This window comes from Periplaneta americana, chromosome 11 (assembly GCF_040183065.1).
Source record: "Periplaneta americana isolate PAMFEO1 chromosome 11, P.americana_PAMFEO1_priV1, whole genome shotgun sequence".
Taxonomy (NCBI): domain Eukaryota; kingdom Metazoa; phylum Arthropoda; class Insecta; order Blattodea; family Blattidae; genus Periplaneta; species Periplaneta americana.
The window spans coordinates 157,574,794-157,599,920 of record NC_091127.1 but is presented as its reverse complement, the minus strand read 5'-3'; the positions used below and the strand labels follow the sequence as shown (position 1 = coordinate 157,599,920).

Below are 25,127 nucleotides of genomic sequence, written 5' to 3'. Positions count from 1 at the left end.
CATCGACTGTGCAGCAAGAGGTGGGGGGAAGGAATCGGGTGATGGCAGTGGCGTCCTTTCACTTGTCCAACCCTTTTAATCAGTCTTTAATAAATATAATGAACAAGGAAGAAGCATGTACTTAATTCATTTTAACAGGAACTGTATAATAAGAAAATCACTTTTCAGTTTAAGACGAGAAACAATATGCATTTTGCCGTATGTATTGTATCGGTTTTGAAAGTAAATAGTTTTTTTATATTGACGTAATTGAGAACTTACAGACCTATAGGCCTAATGCATTTTCACTATTACGAAATATTAAACAAATCGAATCCATTAGTAATATTTAAATCATGTCATACTATTCCTTTGTTCAAGTGTCGTCAATAAAATAAAATTAATTATCCATTTTTTTTCTTACACTATATATCACAAAACCAATTATTTGTTATTATGTAGGGTAAACTAGGTAGTTATTGACCAGTATACGGTGATTGACCGGTTCCTTTTTTCAAGTATATTGTGAATAAACCACGATCGTGATTTCACTTTTTGCTGCATATACCTCTAGTAGCAACCCTTATTTGTGGTTAGTTGTCGCTGTTCATCCCACTGAGTTAGTGTCTGTTGTCTGAGAGGACTGAAATCGATTGGAAATGCAACTGAACCTAAACAAGTGTAAGTAACTAGAGAAATTGCTAAGAATAATGCACGCAATAATTTATTTATTCTGCAAAGGATGCATAAACTCTGGTGCTCGTTTTTACACTCACAGTGTGAGAAAAGGTATAAGGTTTCCGTCCACAGAATATTATTTTGTTAAAGTTTTTATATGACATAAAAATGCCCCGTGGTCAATCATTATAAAGTGAATGGCCGCAAACTACAGTGATTGGTCGTTCATAAATTATTTGTTAAAATAATGACCAATTTGCTCCAATTCTATATATGTTATCGGTTAAATGATGGGGATTTTTACAGGACTGATACTATATTATAATGCCTAAGCCAGGTAAAGTGCATTATACAGGGGAAGCTTTACGAAACGCTACAGAACATGTCCGCAGTGGATTTGATTTAAATGAAGCTGCCAAGAAGTTTGGTGTCCTAAAAGCAACCTTAGCGTCCAGAAGCAAATATCCCGTTGAATGAAAAGTGTTCTTTGGTCCTCGTCCAGTGCTGGGTGAAGCCATTTGTAATAACATCAGAGAAATGACACACACTTGCTTCTGATAAGGCACAAAAGAGAAAAATGGAAGAAGAGGCAAGAGAAGAAAGGAAGCGAATAAGAAATGAAAGAAAAGGCAGCGAGAAGAGTTCTTTTCTTATTTTTTTAACTTGGTTATTTAACGACACTGTATCAACTACGAGGTTATTTAGCGTCGATGGGATTGATGATAGCGAGATGGTATTTGGCGAGATGAGGCCGAGGATTCGTCATAGAGTACCTGAAATTTGCCTTACGGTTGGGAAAAACCTCGGGAAAACCCAACCAGGTAATCAGCCCAAGCGGGAATTGAACCCGCGCCCGAACGAAACTTCGGATCGGCAGGCAAACACCTTTGCCGACAGAGCTACGCCGGTGGCGAATAGTTCTTAATGAGAAAGATGAGAAGAAGAGAAACGAAACAGACAAGAAAAAAGTGAAAATTGTGGAAATGTGTTGTTCAATCACTAATAAATGAGTATTCAATAACTGTGCAGTAGACGGTCAATAACTGTAAAAGTGGACTTGTTGTGTTTATTTAATTTATCTTTGCATTAAAATTTTCTTTTTTCTTTTGTTTATTGATTTTGATTTGATTCTGAATCTTCACTTGACCCAATGCCTTTAAAATTCTCTCAATAAGTTACCACTGTTTTCCGCTATTTCATTGTTTTATTATTCATTAGCTTAAGTGGTCAATCACTATACAGTTTACCCTATAACATATGAAACATATTATCGTTTCTGTTACAAGGCTAAAGTAGGCTTAAATTATTTTATTACAATGTAAGTAACAAATTATAAAATTTATTTTCGCTGTTCGTTAGCATTGGTTTTTCTGGATTTTTAAATCAGTTTTTAGTTTAAGACAACAAGCAAGTTGCACTTTTTCGTATGTATTGCAGCGGTTTTGAAAACAAATAGTTTTTTTTTTTCATATTAAAGTAATTGAGAACTTACAGACCTATGATGCATTTTCACTGTTACAAAATATTAAACAAATCGAACCCATCACTAATATTTAAATCCTGTCATCCTATTCCTTTGTTCAAGTGTCGTCCATAAAATAAAATTAATTATCCATTTTTTATCTGACACTATATATCACAAAACCAATTTCATTTGTTATTTTGTATAACATATTGTCGTTTCTGTTACAAGACTGAAGTAGGCCTAAATTATTTTGTTACAATGTAAATAACAAATGATAAAAATTATTTTCGCCGATCATTAGCATTGGTTTTCCTGGCTTTTTAATTCGTTTTTCCCTCACTAACAGGTTTATGTTAGGTGTCAATGCTCGTGTAGAACACAATCGAAGAAGGCATTGTAAATTATGGTCAGAAAGTTGGCTTCTGTGATGGGATGCGTTGGCTTGGCTCTACTCACTGCACACTACTACCTCCTCAGCCAGCGTGTCGGCGCTCCGAACTAGAATGCAGGCCAGTTGACGATGGCTGATCTATCATATATCTGTAAGACAGACCTGTTACAATTCTATATTACCCCAGATCTGCCTTACTTTACAATTTTATTCACCTATGCCAAGTCCCACAACTAAAAATAAAAAAAAAAACACACACATACACACTACAAGATCAATTTAACACACCATTACTTTTAACTTTCTTTTCCCATTTCTTCTCCACTATCATTAAAATTCGCCCAATTTATTTAAATGTCTCATATTAGTTATACTGGGTGTTCAGTTCAAAGTGTGTCATGGCTCGCTGTATGTCGTCATGTGGCTATCCGATGAGCCTAGAGAATTCAATCTTCCTACACTTCCGCAGAGGCATATCACCTAAATGAGAGAGAAGTTGCCTAGCAAGTACGGCGTTCATTCTGAAGATTACTTACCGATACGTACGGTAACGCCAATAGTGGCAAGAATGTGAACTGTTTGGAAACACGTACTGAAGTGAGTTTTTTTTCTTACTGTCGGGATATGGGGAGAGGGTTAAGACGATTACTTACGTATTTGTTGACATTAATTTCGACGGTCAACATGGCACGGAGCATTTGATTTGTGTTGTGGAATGTTGCCGTACGCAATCGGTGATAACAAATACCCTGCGTACGACTTGCCCGCGCAAAACACAGTTCGAAAGAGGTTATGGTAGCACACAGACCGTACAGACCGCCATCTGTTGCTACGACGTTCAAGTTATACCGTACACATTCTCAAGTTCAGATTGAACGCCTTGATTAATAGGCAACTTCTCTGACATAAAAGCTGAAACTCGCTTCAAATCTCTGACTCACAACAGTGACGTCATGACACACTTTGAAATGAACACCCAATACTGCATATTTTCTTATATGCTACATAGGCCTATCTATTCATATTCAGAAATGTATTATTTATCCATTTTTTCCTTGTATTGTCTGTTATTTGACATTCTAACAATACATTATCTACTTGGGCACTATTTTTGCCCTTTTAGAACCTCGTGGTACCACCTCTTGTTGCTATAACAGCAGCCACCCTGTCAGGCATGCTCTCCACTAGTTTGTGTAGGATATCCACTGGAATACGTCGCCATTCCTCTTGCAACATGGCGCTCAGTTGGACAATGGAAGTTGGCCGCATCTCCCGAGACCCCAATCGCCGCGCCGGTCCAATTCGGCCCAAAGGTGCTCAATGGGATTGAGATCAGGACTCTGTGCAGGCCAGTCCAACCGGTGAACATTATTGTCTGCATACCACTGCATAGTAGCAGTAGAAACATGGGGCCAACTTTCATTGTCCAACTGAGTGCCATGTTGCAAGAGGAATGGCGACGCATTCCAGTGGATATCCTACACAAACTAGTGGAGAGCATGCCTGACAGGGTGGCTGCTGTTATAGCAACAAGAGGTGGTACCACGAGGTTCTAAAGGAGCAAAAACATTGCCCAATTACTTTTTGGTAGATATGTTATATGGAACGCGTCTGCTCCAATGCTGCAAAGGGGGCAGATATCCTTCTCTATGGTACCCATCCTGTTTTTCAATTTCCGTATTCCTAGTCTCCACCAAGCTAAGCCCATCCTCACGTCCATATTGTTTATTCTGACATATTCTTCTTGTTCCCATGACGTTTTAATGTCCTTATAGTTACCTACTTAATGTTCCTATTTATTGTAAAATATTAATTTTTTGAATGTCGAGAGCTCATAGCTGTATCAACTCAACCAAATATAAATTTTGAAAAAACAAAAAAAAAGTATTTGGGGTCCAGATTTAAAAATAAACCTACCCAATGCAGGATTTTACTAAACCCGATATATCTAAACCATTTTTAAAGCTAGATTAAAACAGTTTTCTGCAATGTACTTGCAAAAGCATGCTCTACAAATTGTCTGTAACAGAATTTTGATCTTAGTCTCTACGTTTGAAAAATAGATAATTAAAATTTAAGAACGCTTTTTTATTTTATTTTTTTTTGCAAACAAACGGACATATTTTTTAAAATGAAATCAACTTAAAAAATTCTGTTACAGAGAAAAGTTTTCTAATAGTCTAAAGAATGTGTGTTCTAAATTTCATGCATGTATCTTTAATAGTTCAGAAATTATATCCATTTTTCCCTGGCAATGTAGCAAAAAATGAAGTTGCAGGAAACAACGATAAAAGGGAACGTGTGATTTAAAAATCCATAGCGCAGGAAGTTTAAAAATAGCGTCTCAACATCCGCCAAGGGCACAAATACCCACAAAATGTTAATGCAAAGTATTCCATACATATCACAGAATATACTAAAAAAACGATTTTTTTTAATTTACTCATTTTTCACCAAAAATATTGTCCTCTCCCCTTAATTCGCTGAGATTTTGATATAATTCCTGTCTCGTAGTTCCATTACAGCTCTCTTTTACGATTTTACAAATTACATTTAAATTCATTACTCCAGTTTCATTCCATAACCATCCTACACCTAATCTACTCATCTTATTCTTTAAATCTTCTAGCCGTTTTTTTTTATAGGAAAGGGACCATCGAGATTGAATTCCTCGTATTTTTTTCTCTAGTTGCAGAAATATTAACTGCAATGTTTGATAAGATATAATATGATCGCAGTAGTATCACGATTATTCCTGTTTTGTAGATTAAGGACATGCAGTTTTGAATACTATGTAGGATGACTTTGAAAATTTGAAGTTAAAACCTGGTTTTAATAATTAGTCTACAGCACATTAAAATATTATTCACGAAATGGATTTCATTATGAATCGTCCTGGATGATAAACATCCCGGTTAACCGAGAGTTTACTACAGGCCTAACTTCGGAGACCCCTAGAAGTACTGAATACAATCTAAGCTAACATAGCTTGCTGTCGAGGTTGGATATATTTTTATTAATTTTTCTTTTCCCTCTTCCAAAATGACACTGTAGCCAGCAATTCCTTACTTGAAGTAGTTATTTTTGTTGAATAGCTAGCACTTTCGAGGCGCAATATAATTAGTTAAATTTTTTAGATTTAAAGCATATATTCAGAATATTTCCGGACTTTAATAAAGACAAAAGGCTTTCTCTGGTTTTTACATATAGGAACACAACAAAAATTTGGCATTTTGAGTTGTTTTTAAGAGTATTACTGTACTAATACACTACGTAAATGTTCAATGTTTATATCTGTTATCGCGCTTTCAATTTCTTATAACTCTCCGAAACCGACATCAAGCACTTCATTCTATCCCTAAACATAGAACGTCTTTATACTCATCTTCCTATACTGTAGAAATACCTCGCCTCTGGAATTCGTTACCTAATGACGTCAGGGACTGCCGGACTTTATCACAATTCAAAATTAAATTGGAAAATGTTGTCTTAGTTAATATTTTTAGGTATTGCTAGAAGTATTGATTTGTGTGTTTTTTATCTACATTAAAATTGTAAGCTTCTTCTTTATGTTACCGTCAAACCGTCTAGAGTCGACCGCTTTTTTTTTCGTACTTTTAACGCTACTTCATAGACAATGCGATCTACTATTTCACTGAAAATGGTATGTTATAGCGCACAACTCAGGGATTGTTTTCTGTTATTTTCATTTTATGAACTTCCACGGTCACTGAGGAAAACAAATCTTAAACGCCGGTCGACTCAACCCTGTACATGGTGTTAAGTCGACCACCATATTAAAAATACATGTAAATGAACGTTTGCTCTCATTCCGGTCGATATCGACCTCCTTTGGGGTGCTTTTATTGTTATTTACTTTATTTTTTTTTTATTTTAAAATTATTTGGGATAGGAAAATGCGAACTTTAATACAGTTATTTTAATGTGGATACATTAAATAGGTTAAGGCTCATAAATTCAATAGAAAATGTTTAATTAATTAGCAGACATAAAATTACGTCAAACTACACACAACATTATCACATTATTAATGTACTAATTAATAAAATAGCCCTGAAAAATACAGAAAATACAGTTTCCATCTCCTAATTAATATCATAACCCTGAAAATCAACACCAGATTTTAACAACTCCTCTTTCTCCATAGGAACAGGAGCACTTAGTTTTCTTTCTACCTGAACATAGTCAGTAAGACTCGCATCCTCCACCTCAGGATATTTGAACTGGAATCCACCACAATTTCTAACAAAACAAGTCCTTCTCCTGGAACCAGTTCCTCAATGCAACCGTCATAAAATTTAATTCATTTTAAGTTGGAAACTTCACTAAAAGGTGATCCCCTGATTTAGGATCATCGAAATTGTCATCAGCATTGTTATCTTCCTCTTCAACCCACTCATCTGACGAATCCTTAGTGGAATGTCATCCGTCTTCATCACTATCACTGGACTCCTGGTATCCTCTTTTTTTATTTTCTTGGTGGTTTTCTTTGCTTCTCTTTTTCTGGTCTCTTCAGTTGAGACAGGATGAGAGATTTCTTCATTTGACTTAGATGTTCCGCCTTCAGTAGGCCTACTGATACAATACTTTTTTTGGTTCAATTTCAATTTTCCTTTTCCTCTTCTTGGCAGCTAATTATTTTTCGTATCTCGTACCCTGGAGCACTTTGATGACCGCTTCTCCCACCAGTGCCGGTGTGGACTGAGATTCTGGAGACTCTGTCATAGCAGATTGTGGTGGTTTATTAAGGACTCTTTGTGGCTGGAATGGATAAATTCCACAGGCCTACATGGTCGACTCTGTACTGGAATACAACTTCAACTTCTGACGTCTCTCAGTAATATGGAAAAATATTTTTGTTGTAATATGTTGTTAAGCTTAAAATTCTGATTACAGAAATACAGTTATTTTATATTGCATTACAGTTAAACAGGGCTAAATTGTTAAAAGTTAGACAGAGTACTTTTTAGTTACTATTTTTACTATTGGCAACAATGAAATTTACATAATCAAGGATGCAAAATAGTTTGGCACTACCTTGCAAGATTGAAAGGGGAAGTGTTATCAGTCAGCTGGACGCAAGCAGTGGCGGCTAGTAGGCAATTCTATTGGAATAAACACGTGAAATTAGAGAGTGTACAGAGTGGTCGAATCTAGACCCCCAGGTCGGCTCTAGACGGTTTCACGGTAGTTAATTATTTAGGATACAATTAATTACGGTGCTTAATCACTCATTTAAAGTTTGTGTGACTGCAACCTCTGTATATTTTTGTGTGGCTTTGCTTTGTTTATAGTGTTTTTTCTCTCTCTCTTTATTTTTTGTGTAGCTTTATTTTGTATATAGTGCATTTTTTTCTGTTTATTTCTATTATTGTATTTGTATTCCTGGTGTTGTGGAAGAGAAGGCCTGATGGCCTTAACTACACCAGAATAAATAAATAAATAAATAAATAAATAAATAAAAAATAAATAAATAAATAAATAAATACCGGAAAACGTATGCACACGCAAAGCGCATGCCTCAAAGTACACGCGCGCTATCTGTTGGTGCTAGTTCAGGATATCCCTATTCTTCGAGAACCGAAAATTCTTGAAGAAAATTTCTGAATCTCGGATATTAAAAGACTCCTAAAGCTAGAAGACTGTTTGCGTTCATCCCTTAACAGATGCAATTCAGCACGGCACTGTCTGTACATGCGATTTTCTGACTTCTCCGTTATTACAGTGTACTGTCGTGCCGTGTGGGGCGTTCGCATGAGTAGGCTGCATAATTTTCCTATCCCGCTATCCGGCTTAGCCGCTAAATTTTTCATGCTAAGCCTTTCGTGCACTTGGATAGAATCCCCGCCGGGATGCGATGTCGCGGCACGTCATGTACAGCGCTACCATTTGTTGAGTTCCAGCACGTGTGCAGATGCTGCGCAACGCTCTTCTACAATGTTTCGGCTGGATATTGATTACTTGAGGGACTAGTAATGTTAACCCTCCGAGAGACACCACAAGGTGGGGGGGGGGAGGGATTCACTCCGCTTAACTTCCGTCTTTTATGATCCTAAGAAGTTTTTAACAGGGATTGAATATTCTCCCAGCCGTCCTTATCTGGTTTCCATGTCCGTTTATAGTCCCCTATCCCCTTTCTCCAAGACGGTTTATCTTATTATTTTCGCCCACAGAGTTCCTCGCGTATAAATAGCTTCAAGCTAAGAGAGGTATTTTATTTTCTCTTTTAGCTGTGTCACGATGTAGCTAAACTTTCACGCCTGATAAGACTCTTGAGTCGACACCTTTTTCGTTTATCTAGGACGGAAGTCCTTTATACTTTTCTATTTTACGAAGAATTAACAAAATATTCCGTGCTACAAATATATTTTAACACCGAATAGTTTAAAAATTTTGTTCCGTTTTGGCGAAAAAAAAAATCATTTTAGGCCTAATTTGTCTCACATTAGGCCAGAAAAATTTAGTAGAAAAAGAAATGGCTATTGTTGTTAGGAAATTTAGGGTAGAGGAGACTGTTGTACCTTGAGTGTAGTGTACCATGAAAAATATTTTTGTTTCTTATTTTTGCTGCTACCTAGCCGACTCAGACTGAAGTAGATTGTAGAGAAAGCCGCTAGGTATACTGTTTTCGCTGTAAGAAAAATCCTAATGTAAACACAAGCACGTTGCTGTCATACCCGTGATTGGCTCCCAGTCGAAACACTCACATGACACAGGAAAATATAGTTCGTATTTGGAAACTATCATCTTATATTATTTTAAAATAAAAAATTGAATTCTAGTTGTTAAATACGATGAAACATATAACTTCACTCATATGTAAAACGATATGTAAAAGAAAAGCTACTTTTATATTTTGTTATGTACTATGAACGCGGATGAATACCAACAGTAGGGCCTAATACCGAGGTAGTCTGTTCTTGAAACAAGCTGGCGTCACTTGAACACGTAGTTGTTCACGTAAGCACGTGGTACTGAAGTATGGCTTCTGCATTCTCGGTGTATGTGGTTATTAAACATAAGAGTAGAAACCCTCTCAAAGGCGCAGAAAAACAAATAGTCTTAAATGTATATAATAAGTTAAGTAAGTTTTAATTACAGTAATTATAAAGTAAATGTTTCCTAAGCAAACGAATGCATAGTAGTGAGGTTAGACCTACTTGACGAGTAACGGGAAATGTTTAACATGAAACAGAATGTACAACAGTAGGCGGGAACACGTACTGAGAATCTATGGCGCCAAACAGCGGCCAATGAAGCCTCACTTCAGTCACGTGCTATTGTTTATATTAGGATTTTTCTTACAGCGAAAACATTATAGCTCTGGTCATAGTTCCGATTTGATTTATTACAAAGTGTAAGTTCTGTGGAAGATACAATTATTTTTGGTACCAAAAGTAAATATTTCGTTCATTGTTATATGTTTTCTAACACGAAATCAAATTGTATTTGTAACTATCAATCAAGTACGGTGTGTTCTTACGAATATAAAGAATGCTTTTTATTTAGTTTGTGTGTCATTTTATCAACAGTAATCTCACTAGACGTTTTGATTTATCTAGAGAAAATCAAAACTCGAGTGGGATTTAATTGACTATTACACGATTAGAAGAAAGTATATAAAGATTAGAAGTAACGAAGTACTCCAATACAATAAAATATTAATTGACTTATGAAAATACAACTGTCTTCAAATGTATTATTGTACCACCTCAACATTACAAATATTACGCTAGATGCATGCTAGATGGCAGTAGTGAGCAATGCCTTCTCACGATGGCAATGTTACTAGTCAAGAAGGCTTTGTTGATTCAGTTTCATTTTTATTAAGACAGTTGCATTCCACTTCAATTATCCGAATCCCAGTAATCAACGTCACTTGACAGATGATTTCCAATAAATCTTAATATTAAACAGTCTCTGATACGTGACTATCCAATAGCAGAAGCTATAACATAACCTGACTCATATATACAAGTGTTAGAAAAGTTTTAATTAACGACGATGACATAAAAAATAAACATGAATAATTTTAAAAGGAATAATTATTGAATGTACAATTTTCAAATTTAAATATGGTTGGTGGTTCAATTGATGTTATATTGGACGTGTGCGTAATAGAAGTGGAACTCGTTGATTTAGGCCTACATGATGTATTCAACTTATTCAGGATTTCCGAATGAATAATTTTAAAAGGAATAATTATTGAATGAACAATTTTCAAATTTGAATGTGGTTGGTGGTTCAATTGATGTTATATTGGACGTGTGCGTAATAGAAGTGGAACTCGTTGATTTAGGCTTGCATGGTGTATTCAACTTATTCAGGATTTCCGAATGGTGCTCTTCATTTATTTGTAAATCGGATTTCAGAAGATGCATAGATATGATCAGTGATTTTTATTAATTCTTGTTCTTGAGTCATATTTGAAACTGCTGTGCATCGACTGGAGTGGTTTGTAATTATATATATATATATATATATATATATATATATATATATATATATATTTTTTTTTTTTTTTTTTTTTGACGTCCAGACCAGCGCAGTTTCAAATGTTGGCAAACAAAGAAACAAATGCTAGGGACGCGATAAAATTAAACAAATGCTAGGGACGCGATAAAATTTTGCGATAAGCAGCCATGATTGGTTGAAATACGTCCTTTCGTACCGTTTTATTGGTCAAAAGTAGTATGACGTAGTAAAAGTGTAATAGTAATTTAAAAATATTTTCAGAGTATTAAATATCTTCTTCTTCCACTACCTCCTTATTGCCGCCTAAGCAGCGTGGAGGGGTTGTCTCTGATCCATTTCTTATATTGGTCCCGGTCAACTGCAAGAAGTTTTATTTGTGCAATGGACTTTCCCCTTTTTTCGACTATCTCCTTGCAAACTTCTTCCTGCATTATTCTTGGCCTCCCTTTCGGGCGACTATTAAATATCCAAAATATAAAATTCTCATTTTACAGTATGCTTCTTTGATTCTTTCAATTTTTCTTAAGCATAAGTTCTCAGGAACATAAATAATGCTTTTTATTTGTGTGTCATTTTGTCCTTCAAATATTTGCAGTGTATCAAATGCCCAAAATACAAAATTCTCATTCTATACAAAATGTAATGTTCTTTCAAAACCACTTGCCCCGAGGCATATTCTGATCTTTGCTGCAGAAAGGTACTAGATTAGATTAGCCCCGGCACAGGGGACAAGTGTGACTTATGATCCGACAAATAAGTTTTGCGATCTCAACTTAATAACGTAATTTTTCTTCCTTTTCACCATACTTAGTAAGGTATTGATGGTCATCTCTTCAAATTTTAGATAAATTTTAATTTCAATTCAGCATGTTATTAAATGTCAAAGTTGAACTATTAAATTTATGGGTTCCGCTTACCCCTGTTTACCTCATTCTTTCCAGTAATGAGTAGTTCAATAAGATAAACCTTAAACAGTAATGAAATCTGGGATATGATAAAGCATATGTTAATAAAATATGTTAATAAAATCGCAAAGCATGTAGCCTAACGAGAAAGTGTGTATTACATTGTTAACTGTCGCTTTTATTCCACCTCTCCTACCGTGATGATTAAGGAGCGGATTCCTATGTAATTAAATATTATTTTTTCGTGCGATAAAACACAATTAACAAAGTTAAAAATTCCGAACACGAAGTTTCAAGTTTAAAACCCGAATTTTATTTCACATAAAAACACATATTTTCACAAAAAATTATGTAAATACATATTTTCAGGAAATCTGTTATAAACACATAAATCTTGGAATTTTTTACTTCAATAATTTTTTACAAGAACTTTTAAATATTTTAATACTATGTCACTCAGAAGTATGTTATTTATTTTAAGAATTCTTGGTTGCTTCGTGTTTCTAAGCGCTGTGTGGTGTATCCGTGATCCATTTTTGTAATAGTATCGCCTCAAGTTCTGAGAACTGCTAGGCAGCATATCAGTGTTATTATTAGAGAATAAATTAACATGGACAAGGAGGAGAGATCTTGCAACACATAATTAGGAATTGTTGCTGAAGATGATTTCATTTCACGCTTTGTTTGTGAAACACAACAGATAAGAGCTCGGGTATGAACATTATATAATTTAAACAAATCTCTCGCCTCTCGCTCATGTCTATCAAGTAAGCCAATATATCTCGTTGTGATTTCCTGTTATCGGGCTTCGTCAATCGATATCCTTCAAGATATACTGAAAGATGGTTGTTTAGAAAACGATTTGGCTTTCCTATTAGCAAATCTAGGCTTTTTGTGTGACACCATAAAAAAACTCGAAACATTCAAAAACCTGTTGTCTGAAACAGTTAGGGAGGTGCGTGCCGTGAAAATTAAACTAGACTCGCTACCAGGTTCAGAAGTACAAGTACTAAGGGACAAATTCCAGAATGTGTTTGGAAAAAACAGTGGATATAAAAAAATGTGTAAAGTTGCTCAAGTATTGAAGGGTGTACCAGTAAGTAAAATTGACGATGTTTGAGTTTGTGACATTCCTCTCTTTAAATAGGCACTTCTGACGTCCTGTGATGTGGAAAGATCGTTTTCACAGTGTAAGTCGTTGTTCAGAGATAATCGGCATGCATTTGTGATGGAGAATTTGGAGATGACCTTTGTTGTTCACTGCAATTCTCGGCCAACTACTAGCACTCAAGTGTGGTTGCTGAGTACCTAGTAACAATTTTTTTTCCAAGCTAAGTAAGGTATTTTTGACATATTTAAAAAAATACATATATTTTTTTATTTTTAGCAAATATTTTCGTACTTTTCAGCACATAAAAATAAACATATTTACATTTTTTTAGCACATATAAATCCGCTCCCTAGTGATGATGATTTCGGTGTGATGTATTGAAAGGTTCTCTTGTAAGTCCATTCTATGAAATAAATCTGATTGCCATCTCCACCTTCGTGAACATGTCATGTTATTTAAAAACGCAATTTTACCCAGTAATAATGCATTATGGAAAAATTAGTATTTACAGTTGCAGCTGTTAGATTCTGGAACGAATATAATTTCATTATAATTGAAACGTGGGAACGAATCAGTTGTATTGAAAAAAATTAATTTTGTAACGCAATCAAGTTTTGACGCAGACTTTACAAATTACAGTACCAAACCAATTATGGACTACAGATGGTTTTTCAAAACAATATTAATGCAGTAATAGAATTCAGAGTTCGTTAATTAAAATGACATAAGTTTTCACCATACTGTCTAAATAAACTTTTTTTTTTACAAAATAATTGTGTTCGGAACGTCAAAATTCTACTGTTTAAAATGTGAATAACCTCCGTAAAATAATAGTATTCTGCATCTTGATTACACAACTTTTAACACTGTATCACTTCGGAATATGTATGGTAAGACTTTCCTGTATTAAATTTCAACGTACCTCGTTTACATGTTTCGACCTATTTATGGGTCATCTTCAGAACTGGTCGTTGTTGGTCTTGGCGCCACTTGTTCTGTTTCCTGTGAGGGTGTGTTCCTGTGGTATAGTGTAGAGTCAAAGAGTGTGTGTGTTCTGAAATTGAGTTGTGTGTTGAGAATTTCATTTGGATGTGTTTTTGTGTGTCTGTATATTTCATATTGTTCTAGTGTGTTTAGTTTCTGGGTTTTTGGTTGGATGTGTATTATTTCCATGTCTGTGTTGATGTCTCTGTGGGTGTGGTTAGCATTTGTGATGTGTTCTGCATATGTGGAGGTGTTTTGTAATTTTGTTATGGCTGTGACGTGTTCTTTGTAACATAATACGTAAGACAAAACATAATCACAAAAAACATAAGAATACAACACAAACACAAGAACACAAAAAATATATCACACTAACATACGAAAACGAAAACACACACAAAATTACAACCTCATTCAAGAAATTAAATTACAACATCGCATACAGAACAAATAACACTCTACAAAAACATCTCAACATATAAACAACACAAACAAACAAATACAACCACACAGGCGTATACAAACTCAAATGTAACACCTGCAACAACTTCTAAATAGGACAGACAGGCAGATCGTTTCAAACACGTTACAAAGAACACATCACAGCCATAACAAAATTACAAAACACCTCCACATATGCAGAACACATCACAAATGCCAACCACACCCACAGAGACATCAACACAGACATGGAAATACTGCACATCCAACCAAAAAGCCAGAAACTCAACACACTAGAACAATATTAAATATACAGACACACAAAAACACACCCAAACGAAATTCTCAACACTCAACTCAACTTCAAAACACACACACTCTTTGACTCTACACTATACCACAGGAACACACTCTCACAGGAAACATAGATAGATAGATAGATAGATAGATAGATAGATAGATAGATAGATAGATAGATAGATAGATAGATAGATAGGTAGGTAGGTAGGTAGGTAGGTAGGTAGGTAGGTAGGTAGGTAGGTAGGTAGGTAGGTAGGTAGGTAGGTAGGTAGGTAGGTAGGTAGGTAGGTAGGTAGGTAGGTAGGTAGGTAGGTAGGTAGGTAGGTAGGTAGGTAGGTAGGTAGGTAGGTAGGTAGGTAGGTAGGTAGGTAGGTAGGTAGATAGATAGATAGATAGATAGATAGATAGATAGATAGATAGATAGATAGATAGATAGATAGATAGATAGATAGATAGATAGATAGATAGATAGATAGATAGATAGATAGATAGATAGATAGATAGATAGATAGATAGATAGATAGATAGATAGATAGATAGATAGATAGATAGATAGATAGATAGATAGATAGATAGATAGATAGATAGATAGATAGATAGATAGATAGATAGATAGATAGATAGATAGATAGATAGATAGATAGATAGATAGATAGATAGATAGATAGATAGATAGATAGATAGATAGATAGATAGATAGATAGATAGATAGATAGATAGATAGATAGATAGATAGATAGATAGATAGATAGATAGATAGATAGATAGATAGATAGATAGATAGATAGATAGATAGATAGATAGATAGATAGATAGATAGATAGATAGATAGATAGATAGATAGATAGATAGATAGATAGATAGATAGATAGATAGATAGATAGATAGATAGATAGATAGATAGATAGATAGATAGATAGATAGATAGATAGATAGATAGATAGATAGATAGATAGATAGATAGATAGATAGATAGATAGATAGATAGATAGATAGATAGATAGATAGATAGATAGATAGATAGATAGATAGATAGATAGATAGATAGATAGATAGATAGATAGATAGATAGATAGATAGATAGATAGATAGATAGATAGATAGATAGATAGATAGATAGATAGATAGATAGATAGATAGATAGATAGATAGATAGATAGATAGATAGATAGATAGATAGATAGATAGATAGATAGATAGATAGATAGATAGATAGATAGATAGATAGATAGATAGATAGATAGATAGATAGATAGATAGATAGATAGATAGATAGATAGATAGATAGATAGATAGATAGATAGATAGATAGATAGATAGATAGATAGATAGATAGATAGATAGATAGATAGATAGATAGATAGATAGATAGATAGATAGATAGATAGATAGATAGATAGATAGATAGATAGATAGATAGATAGATAGATAGATAGATAGATAGATAGATAGATAGATAGATAGATAGATAGATAGATAGATAGATAGATAGATAGATAGATAGATAGATAGATAGATAGATAGATAGATAGATAGATAGATAGATAGATAGATAGATAGATAGATAGATAGATAGATAGATAGATAGATAGATAGATAGATAGATAGATAGATAGATAGATAGATAGATAGATAGATAGATAGATAGATAGATAGATAGATAGATAGATAGATAGATAGATAGATAGATAGATAGATAGATAGATAGATAGATAGATAGATAGATAGATAGATAGATAGATAGATAGATAGATAGATAGATAGATAGATAGATAGATAGATAGATAGATAGATAGATAGATAGATAGATAGATAGATAGATAGATAGATAGATAGATAGATAGATAGATAGATAGATAGATAGATAGATAGATAGATAGATAGATAGATAGATAGATAGATAGATAGATAGATAGATAGATAGATAGATAGATAGATAGATAGATAGATAGATAGATAGATAGATAGATAGATAGATAGATAGATAGATAGATAGATAGATAGATAGATAGATAGATAGATAGATAGATAGATAGATAGATAGATAGATAGATAGATAGATAGATAGATAGATAGATAGATAGATAGATAGATAGATAGATAGATAGATAGATAGATAGATAGATAGATAGATAGATAGATAGATAGATAGATAGATAGATAGATAGATAGATAGATAGATAGATAGATAGATAGATAGATAGATAGATAGATAGATAGATAGATAGATAGATAGATAGATAGATAGATAGATAGATAGATAGATAGATAGATAGATAGATAGATAGATAGATAGATAGATAGATAGATAGATAGATAGATAGATAGATAGATAGATAGATAGATAGATAGATAGATAGATAGATATATAAGTGCATTTATTGATGCATAATAAATTATACAAACTCATGTACACAAGATCCTTCGCACGAGCTCATACGGCCATTCCTGCTATAACTATGCACAGTTTGAACCTTCAAAACGAAAATAATGCCTACTAATAATAAAATAGTGAAACAACAGTTATTATTATTTCTACCGTTATCATTGATTACCACTATTATAACTAATCTAACTTTATACCAAATTTCACAAAAATAATACAAATAAAATAAAAGGGAGATATGAAAAACACACACACACACACACACACACACACACACACACACATATATATATATACAGTATAAACAATTCAATTTCTTGTTGAAGCTGCACCAAATAATCCAAATAATAAATATAAAGTTAATCCAGTATATAAATAAAAACATACACACGCAATAAAATACAAAAGACACAGTAAATACAAAAAAAAAACACTGTCCACCATGTACAATAGCAGCATTGTTGTAACACTTCGTCACCCCTCACAGGAAACAGAACAAGTGGCGCCAAGACCAACAACGACCAGTTCTGAAGATGACCCATAAACAGGTCGAAACATGTAAACGAGGTACGTTGAAATTTAACACAGGAAAGTCTTACCATACATATTCCGAAATAGTATTGTGTCTAAAGCCGTGACGGCCCAATGAAACAAGAAAGACGGGACATCCTAATTTTATGATGTTGTTGTATTACTGAGTAGTCTATATTAAGCCTCGATCGATTTATCTCATGATAAGAACCGTGGTATTCACTTGGCAAGGAAAATGGCCGCGCTTATAGAAATTATGTCTAAAAAAATTTGCCTTCCTCCGCGAGGTAGAAATAAAATATGTTTATTTTGTAGAAAAGTCTTCATCATGAAGCTACATTTCATTTTTCCCTTTAAAATTCTTCTGTCCCAGTTACAAAACGATTAGGCTAAGTGAAGGAATGAATAATGGAATGAATGAATGAATGAATGAATGAATGAATGAATGAATGAATGAATGAATGAATGAATGAATTTATCCATTATGTCCCGTAAAGGGCAAAGGCTTCCTATGAAAGCGGTGTAGTAACAACACAAGTGCGTCAAAGTGAGCTACACGTTAGTCTCGGGTTGGTTTGCTCGTGTGAACGAACATAAGATTTACAATACATGCGCCACTTGCGACCGAATCTTTTTTTTTCCCCCCGTATCTATCGCCTCTTTCGGTTTGCAGTGACGACCGATTCGGTGATTTTACTGTACACTGTTTAGAGCTATTTTGTGAGAACATTCACATATAAAATGTAATGCCACTGCGGTGTACGGTAAAAAAATAATCGATTCGGTAAAATGAACGATTCGGTGTCGTGTGAACCCGCTCTTAAACTTCCTACTCTTCTCTTTCCTGTGAGTCCATAAATTGAGAAATACTGTTCATGTGGGTCAAGGGCATCCAATAAAATATGTACCAGTGTCTCTGAAAACATTTACATATGTACAGGGACATCATTTTATTTTTACTTCAATTTTTATTGTACCTGAGTTTTTGAATGTACTTCACTCCCACCCCTTCTACTAAGGAAGTTCCAACTCCACACAGAACCAAGACCGCAGATAGTAAGCAGTACTGAGTTACTGTGTATAGTATGTTCCAGAAATATGTTCGCGTTTTCCAGTGACGAAAGAGCTTTCAATATTGAATCATATTTTCGCACAGGTACTGTCCGTTTGCCTACGTCGCATCCCGATTTCCCCCACCTGCTTCTGCTCGCCCCTCTGTAAAAGCTGGGCTGTCTTAGCTCTTTTCTGAAAATATTAATTTCTCTTAGGAATTGGAAGTTTACGTAATATTATACAGCTGTTTAATGTAACTTAAATAAAAGGGCCTCGTTAAGTAATTAACTGTCACGTGATTTCCTCCCTTTCTACAATCCTGCGGCATAACCACTTGGACGGACAGTAGATAGCATATCTGAGTAATTTTATATTTTCGGGTCGGGCAGAAGTGAAGATTGAATTCACAGTACGTAGAGTAAGTACAGAATTATTTCAACATGAGTTACTAGTACGAAGGACGAAACTGGCAATTGGAATTAGATGCAATAGTCTATAGTGCGATAATATGCACAAAAGAACTGAAGCCTGTATCGAAATGAACTGCCACCATTTTCAAAATTGTGTTTAAATATTCATATTATGATTATTTTTCAATTTAACTTCAGTCTCTATATTGTACGCTAATGTGCTGTAGACAATATAATATACACTGCATAATGAATACGTTCGCATGGATAACTCACTTCGTGAGTAAAAACACTTATTCTTAATACAGTACTGTACTTTGATTAAAGAAAAACCTAATGAAAATTATCAAAGTCAAAATCGCGATATTTCCTAGTTTACGTAAATGGATGAACTACTTTTCTTCCTTCCTATACCTAGTAGAGTGATTTGTGTTTTACGCCAGTATCATCGAACTCCAGTCTTGGAGGGGGGAGCAAGCGGTGTTTCCGGTTCTCTAAAGGTATAGACAGGTTAATATTAAAAATGTTAGTAAAAATAAAATGATGTCCCTGTACAATTGCGGTTTGTCCCATCGCAGAAAGGGATTCTTTTCAGAGTTTTATCCGTATCCCGCTCAAGCGCATGCCCTAGTTGAAGATCTTAACCAAGTTCAGTAAAAAAAATGACATGCAGGAATTTTGTGCTTAGCCCAATTAAAGTGTGTTACTGCATTTGCATGAAATCCTGTAGTGAGCTGCGTAATATGTGGCATTTCGAACGTATAAAAGAGATTTTTTTATCTTTTGTTGCAGGTGGGTGATATAAACGTCTAGAACTTTGGAGACTAGTCTGCGCACTGGTGGAATAAAAAACGAAAGGTAAACTTACATCGTTACACATCATAAAATTCTCTCTCAGTAATTACGCATTTATTATATAGTATGTGTTTTCCTGTAATTTGTGTTTTAAGAATACGTGTATAACTTTCTTCGAATTTTTTGCACGCTGGGTCATTTCATATGAAATTTTAAATTTTGTAACGTCAAGTTCTGGATTTTTTCAATATTCTAGTAAGTGAATGTCATAATAATAATAGTTAAATGGCCTAATACGAACTTCATGGTTGAAAGGTAATGAAGGGTGAAATATTCGGGGAGTTGATATGTAGACTATTGTTAAAAATATTACTAAAATTTACTTGCTTCATCGTATCAACGTAAAAACTGTGCCAATACAATGAAGATTCTATATATTTAAACTTACTTTTGAGTTATTATAGATTTTTACTTCGAGCATGTATTAAAACTTATAGTAAAATAAAGAAATGTTAATATTTTCAAATCGAATATTTTTTATACAATACTCTATTTTTTATGGTCAGATAAACAATTTTCATCGATTACAAAAAACTGTATGATGGCATCTCTAAAACTTTGGATAATATTAAATAAACTAGAATTGCAAATGTTGCCGTTAAGGATCAAAGTCGCATGCAGTGTACTATTACATCACGCGCTCATACCAGACATCCACACGCGTGCTTAGCGATCGATATGATATGATATGATATATTTATTTCTACAACTCTTATTTGGTAATGGGTCGCCACCACATCTCTGTATTCGTGCTCCCCATTACCTTCTAATTGCAATAAACTTTCATTGACGTGTGCAGTCATCTTGTTTTACCTTTGTTACCTCTATTACTATAATCCATACTCTCAATTTGCTTTCTAACCTCTCACCTTAAAATTTTGTCTTCTTTCTACTGAACACCTCCCCTCTTTTATTGTTTACTTATATTCCTAAGTACTTCCTATCGTCTAAAATTTTCCTAATTTTGAACTAACTTTTATTTACACTATTTAATCATACTCATTCACTTACATCTCTAACTTACAATCATCTCTACCTCTCCTCACTTCTGTCATCACTCTTATCCCCTATTTCTCCATTAGACACTGAATCACATGTTTATTTTGTTTAATTGTTCCCTTCCACCCCGATAAATTTTCCGTTTGGCACTATTTTTGTAAGGCCCAATTGTATAAAACTCCCTTACTAAAGATCAACTTTGATCGAAGATCGAAAAGTAAACCGAGTTCAGACACTTCTTCTATTGTATAAAACTTTTCTGCGATCAAATTACCTTGATTCAAATGCAATCTAAGTTCACGTGAAAAGGATTTGGCAACATCGCATAAACAGGTGAAATACGTGATGCGCGGACCATGTTATATAGGTTTGTTCAGTGTTGCCAATCTAGCGATTTTTAACTCTTTTTCAAGAACAATTTCTTTTTACTTTTATATTGCTTAAATAGGGATTTAGTGACCTTTTTAGCACCCCAGAGTGACAAAATTTAATCTTTCTTTGTCGATAATGAGAAATCTAGCGACTTTACAACTACTTTTTGGCGGTTTTCCGTATTACACTCTGTTGGAGACACTGTTTTTTTTTTTTTTGCAATGTAAATAATGGCGGACAATAAGAAGAAGGTTGACTGTTCTCCAAGTTGTTATCATGTTATGGTGTTTGATACTGCTAAACATAATAAAGCTTTATAAAACGACAATTTTCGTTTAGTAATACAGTTAATTGAACATTTATGAATGTACCTATCATATCCATTAATAATTAATGGTTGTTATAAACATAATATAATTATAGGTTATGTTATTTGATACTACTGAACACGATAGAGCCTTATAAAATATAAGAATGTTTGTGTATTAAGGCAAGAAATTGAAAGAAATATATATAAATGTACGTAACATATCTATTAATATTAATAATAATGGATATTTTATTTGCAAATCAAGATTTTCAGGTATAACTCCCTGTAAAGTTGATTTGAATAATTTCGAGGGAAAAATTGTTCCGCAGCCGGGTATCGAACCCGGGACCTTTGGTTTAACGTACCAACGCTCTACCACTGAGCTACTCGGGAACTCTAACCGACGCCGATCCAATTTTTCCCTCATTACCCGGCTCCGGAACAATTTTTCCCTCGAAATTATTCAAATCAACTTTACAGGGAGTTATACCTGAAATCTTGATTTGCATAATACACGTCACTGTTCGTTAACAGAAAACCACAATTTAAGTCACACGGAGTTAGTGTGCACTCGAAGTTGGTTGCTTGACGGTTGTCAGCCCACTTTGAGGTCTGTGGATATAGAGGGAAAAATTGGATCGGTGTCGGTTAGAGTTCCCGAGTAGCTCAGTGGTAGAGCGTTGGTACGTTAAACCAAAGGTCCCGGGTTCGATATCCGGCTCCGGAAGAATTTTTCCCTCGAAATTATTCGATATTTTATTTGCACAATCTGTCACTCGTATATTTCAAACAGAAAAGAAATAACTGAACTTGGATCATCTAACTTAATCGGAGAAATTTCGTCAGTCAAAGTTGACTTTAGTTTGAGACAAATTAATCTCAGATTAGACTTTATACATCACAAAATTCCAAGTTCAGCTGAAACAAGGATCAATTTAACCTCTGATCTAAGATTAAATGGTTTATACAATCGGGCCTAAGTCAACTCAACCTTCATTTGTAAACTTACATTGAAATACTAGCTGTCTTCCTAACATTTCAATTTCTCTGATTGTACGCTTAGTCGACACTCCAATATTAGTGACATTTCACTACCAATTACTATTAACAAACACTTCTAATTTTCTCTAGTCACTTCCTTTATCAACTATTGCTTCTCTGGACACTAATCCACTTATTCGTTCCTACATTCTCCCTCCGATTATTTTGCTAGTTACTCTTACTCCTTGAACATTCACTTTATTGTTTCTATGTCTTTCGCCACACTTTTATCACTCCACCCCCCTTAAGCACCAACTTCGTAGACTGCAGTTCTGCGGTTCCTTATTTCCTTCCTTTCCCTCACCAGTAGATGGACTACCCAAATCTTCTTTACTTCCCCTCTTTGTCGGCTCCGGACGTCTTGCTTGTTTCTTCTTAACCACCTTCTTGACCTGTTTTCTATGACCTACTCTTCCCTCTGTCAGCTGATTCGTCATCTTATCCCTTCCGCCATTGTCAGCAGTCTTCAGTGACTGTTGCTTGCATGGTGACGAAGGACTTATTTGCGACCACGCGTCTCTCCTTTCAGTGACGACATACGTGTCAGCTTCCATTCTTCCTGAACTTGCTGTTTCAGACATTCCTTGTGTGGTTACTGCCCTCGCTTCGGATTGTCCTGAACTAATTGAATCCCTTCTTGAAACTTCTCCCACACTTCCTTGGCTGCTAATCTCACTCCTTCCGCCCATTTGCTTGTTTATAATCTTCCTCATTTTCATTTTCAAATCCCTCCTATTTCCTTCTATAACATCGGACTCCAATTCCTTTTGATTCAAATTTTCTAAACAAAATTCTAGATCGAAAGTCTCATTATTGATGTTCAATTCATCTCCATACAGCCTGGCGAAATGTCCGTTCTTCCTAGCCGCCCACATAAACGGTAGCAACAATCTTCTTCCACATCTCGTCTCATAATCATAGTCCAACTCGAGCCGAATGTTTCAGTTTTTAAGCACTTCCTTCTATACAGAATTTTCTCCTTGAGCGATCGATATGACAAATGCCAGATGTTACGACATCCGCTCAACAGGTCACTAATAGTTTTCACAGAAATCAATATTAGGCCTACCTCAAACGTTCCTATTCATATTCAATTACCTTGAATAAATTATTATTTTTTCACTACTATAATGTAATTACGATTTTTTTAATCGCTTCAGCTAATTCAAAGAAATAATCACGTCATTGAATCTGGTGATCATGTTAAGACAACATACAAATTAAACATCTAAAAAAATGAGTCAAATCGCGGCGTATTACTATAAAGTACTGCTGTCGATCGATCAAAATATTTAATCGATTAACTGTTTGAAATTAATCGATTTGAAAAAAAGTTTTAATATACTGTAGTACACAATTATTGTTAAATTTAATTTGTGTTCGGTGATAAGGATAAGTATTAAATGTTATATATCTGTATCATTATATTACAAAACAATATTATTTTAGTTATTTCCTAACATATTTATTATGAGGCTTATAATATGTGTCAATTTCTCCGGGAATTTTTTAGACAAACATAAATAACAAAAAGTATGAAGACTCACCTAGTTAATACTGCTTCATCCATGATTTTAAACATGTGAGTGCATTCACATGCCATGTATTATGGGTCCCTATCACCACGGCATGGCGCGTCCTGAGGTTGCGGATCGAGGAGACGGCCTCCAGATATGGAGGGTAGCTGTGAATATATTGAATAAGCAGTCGCGGACAGCCGATGAGGGGTGGTCCTCCAGCTTGGGGGTTGGGCGAAGAGCTAACAACCCATCACCGTAAAAAAACAGCTTGTTACGAATCCCTACAATAAGCCTCGGAATGGGACTGATTCTCTGGCACGATTGGAGATTTATCTTTCGAAGAAGTGGAAAAATTCAAATATCTTGGAGCAACAGTAACAAATATAAATGACACTCGGGAGGAAATTAAACGCAGAATAAATATGGGAAATGCCCGTTATTATTTGGTTGAGAAGCTCTTATCATCCAGTCTGTTGTCCAAAAATCTGAAAGTCAGAATTTATAAAACAGTTATATTACCGGTTCATCTGTATGGTTGTGAAACTTGGACTCTCACTCTGAGAGAGGAACATAGGTTAAGGGTGTTTGAGAATAAGGTTCTTAGGAAAATATTTGGGGCTAAGAGGGATGAAGTTACAGGAGAATGGAGAAAGTTACACAACACAGAACTGCACGCATTGTATTGTTCACCTGACATAATTAGGAACATTAAATCCAGACGTTTGAGATGGGCTAGGCATGTAGCACGTATGGGCGAATCCAGAAATGCATATAGTGTTAGTTGGGAGACCGGAGGGAAAAAGACCTTTAGGGAGGCCGAGACGTAGATGGGAGGATAATATTAAAATGGATTTGAGGGAGGTGGGGTATGATGATAGAGACTGGATTAATCTTGCACAG

General features: G+C 34.7%; 1 protein-coding gene across 6 annotated transcripts in view; it reads left to right on the top strand.

Annotated features, from left to right (window-relative positions):
- Positions 1-25,127, top strand: part of LOC138709488 (uncharacterized) — a 967,551-nt gene that overhangs the window by 575,823 nt on the left and 366,601 nt on the right. For 2 of the 6 annotated variants that reach the window (XM_069840294.1, XM_069840295.1), the window contains one exon: positions 19,923-19,988. The exons of the other annotated variants lie outside the window; for them this stretch is intronic. The gene's annotated coding sequence lies outside the window, so the exon portion shown is untranslated. The remainder of the gene's footprint in view (positions 1-19,922; positions 19,989-25,127) is intronic. 6 annotated transcript variants of the gene reach the window in all.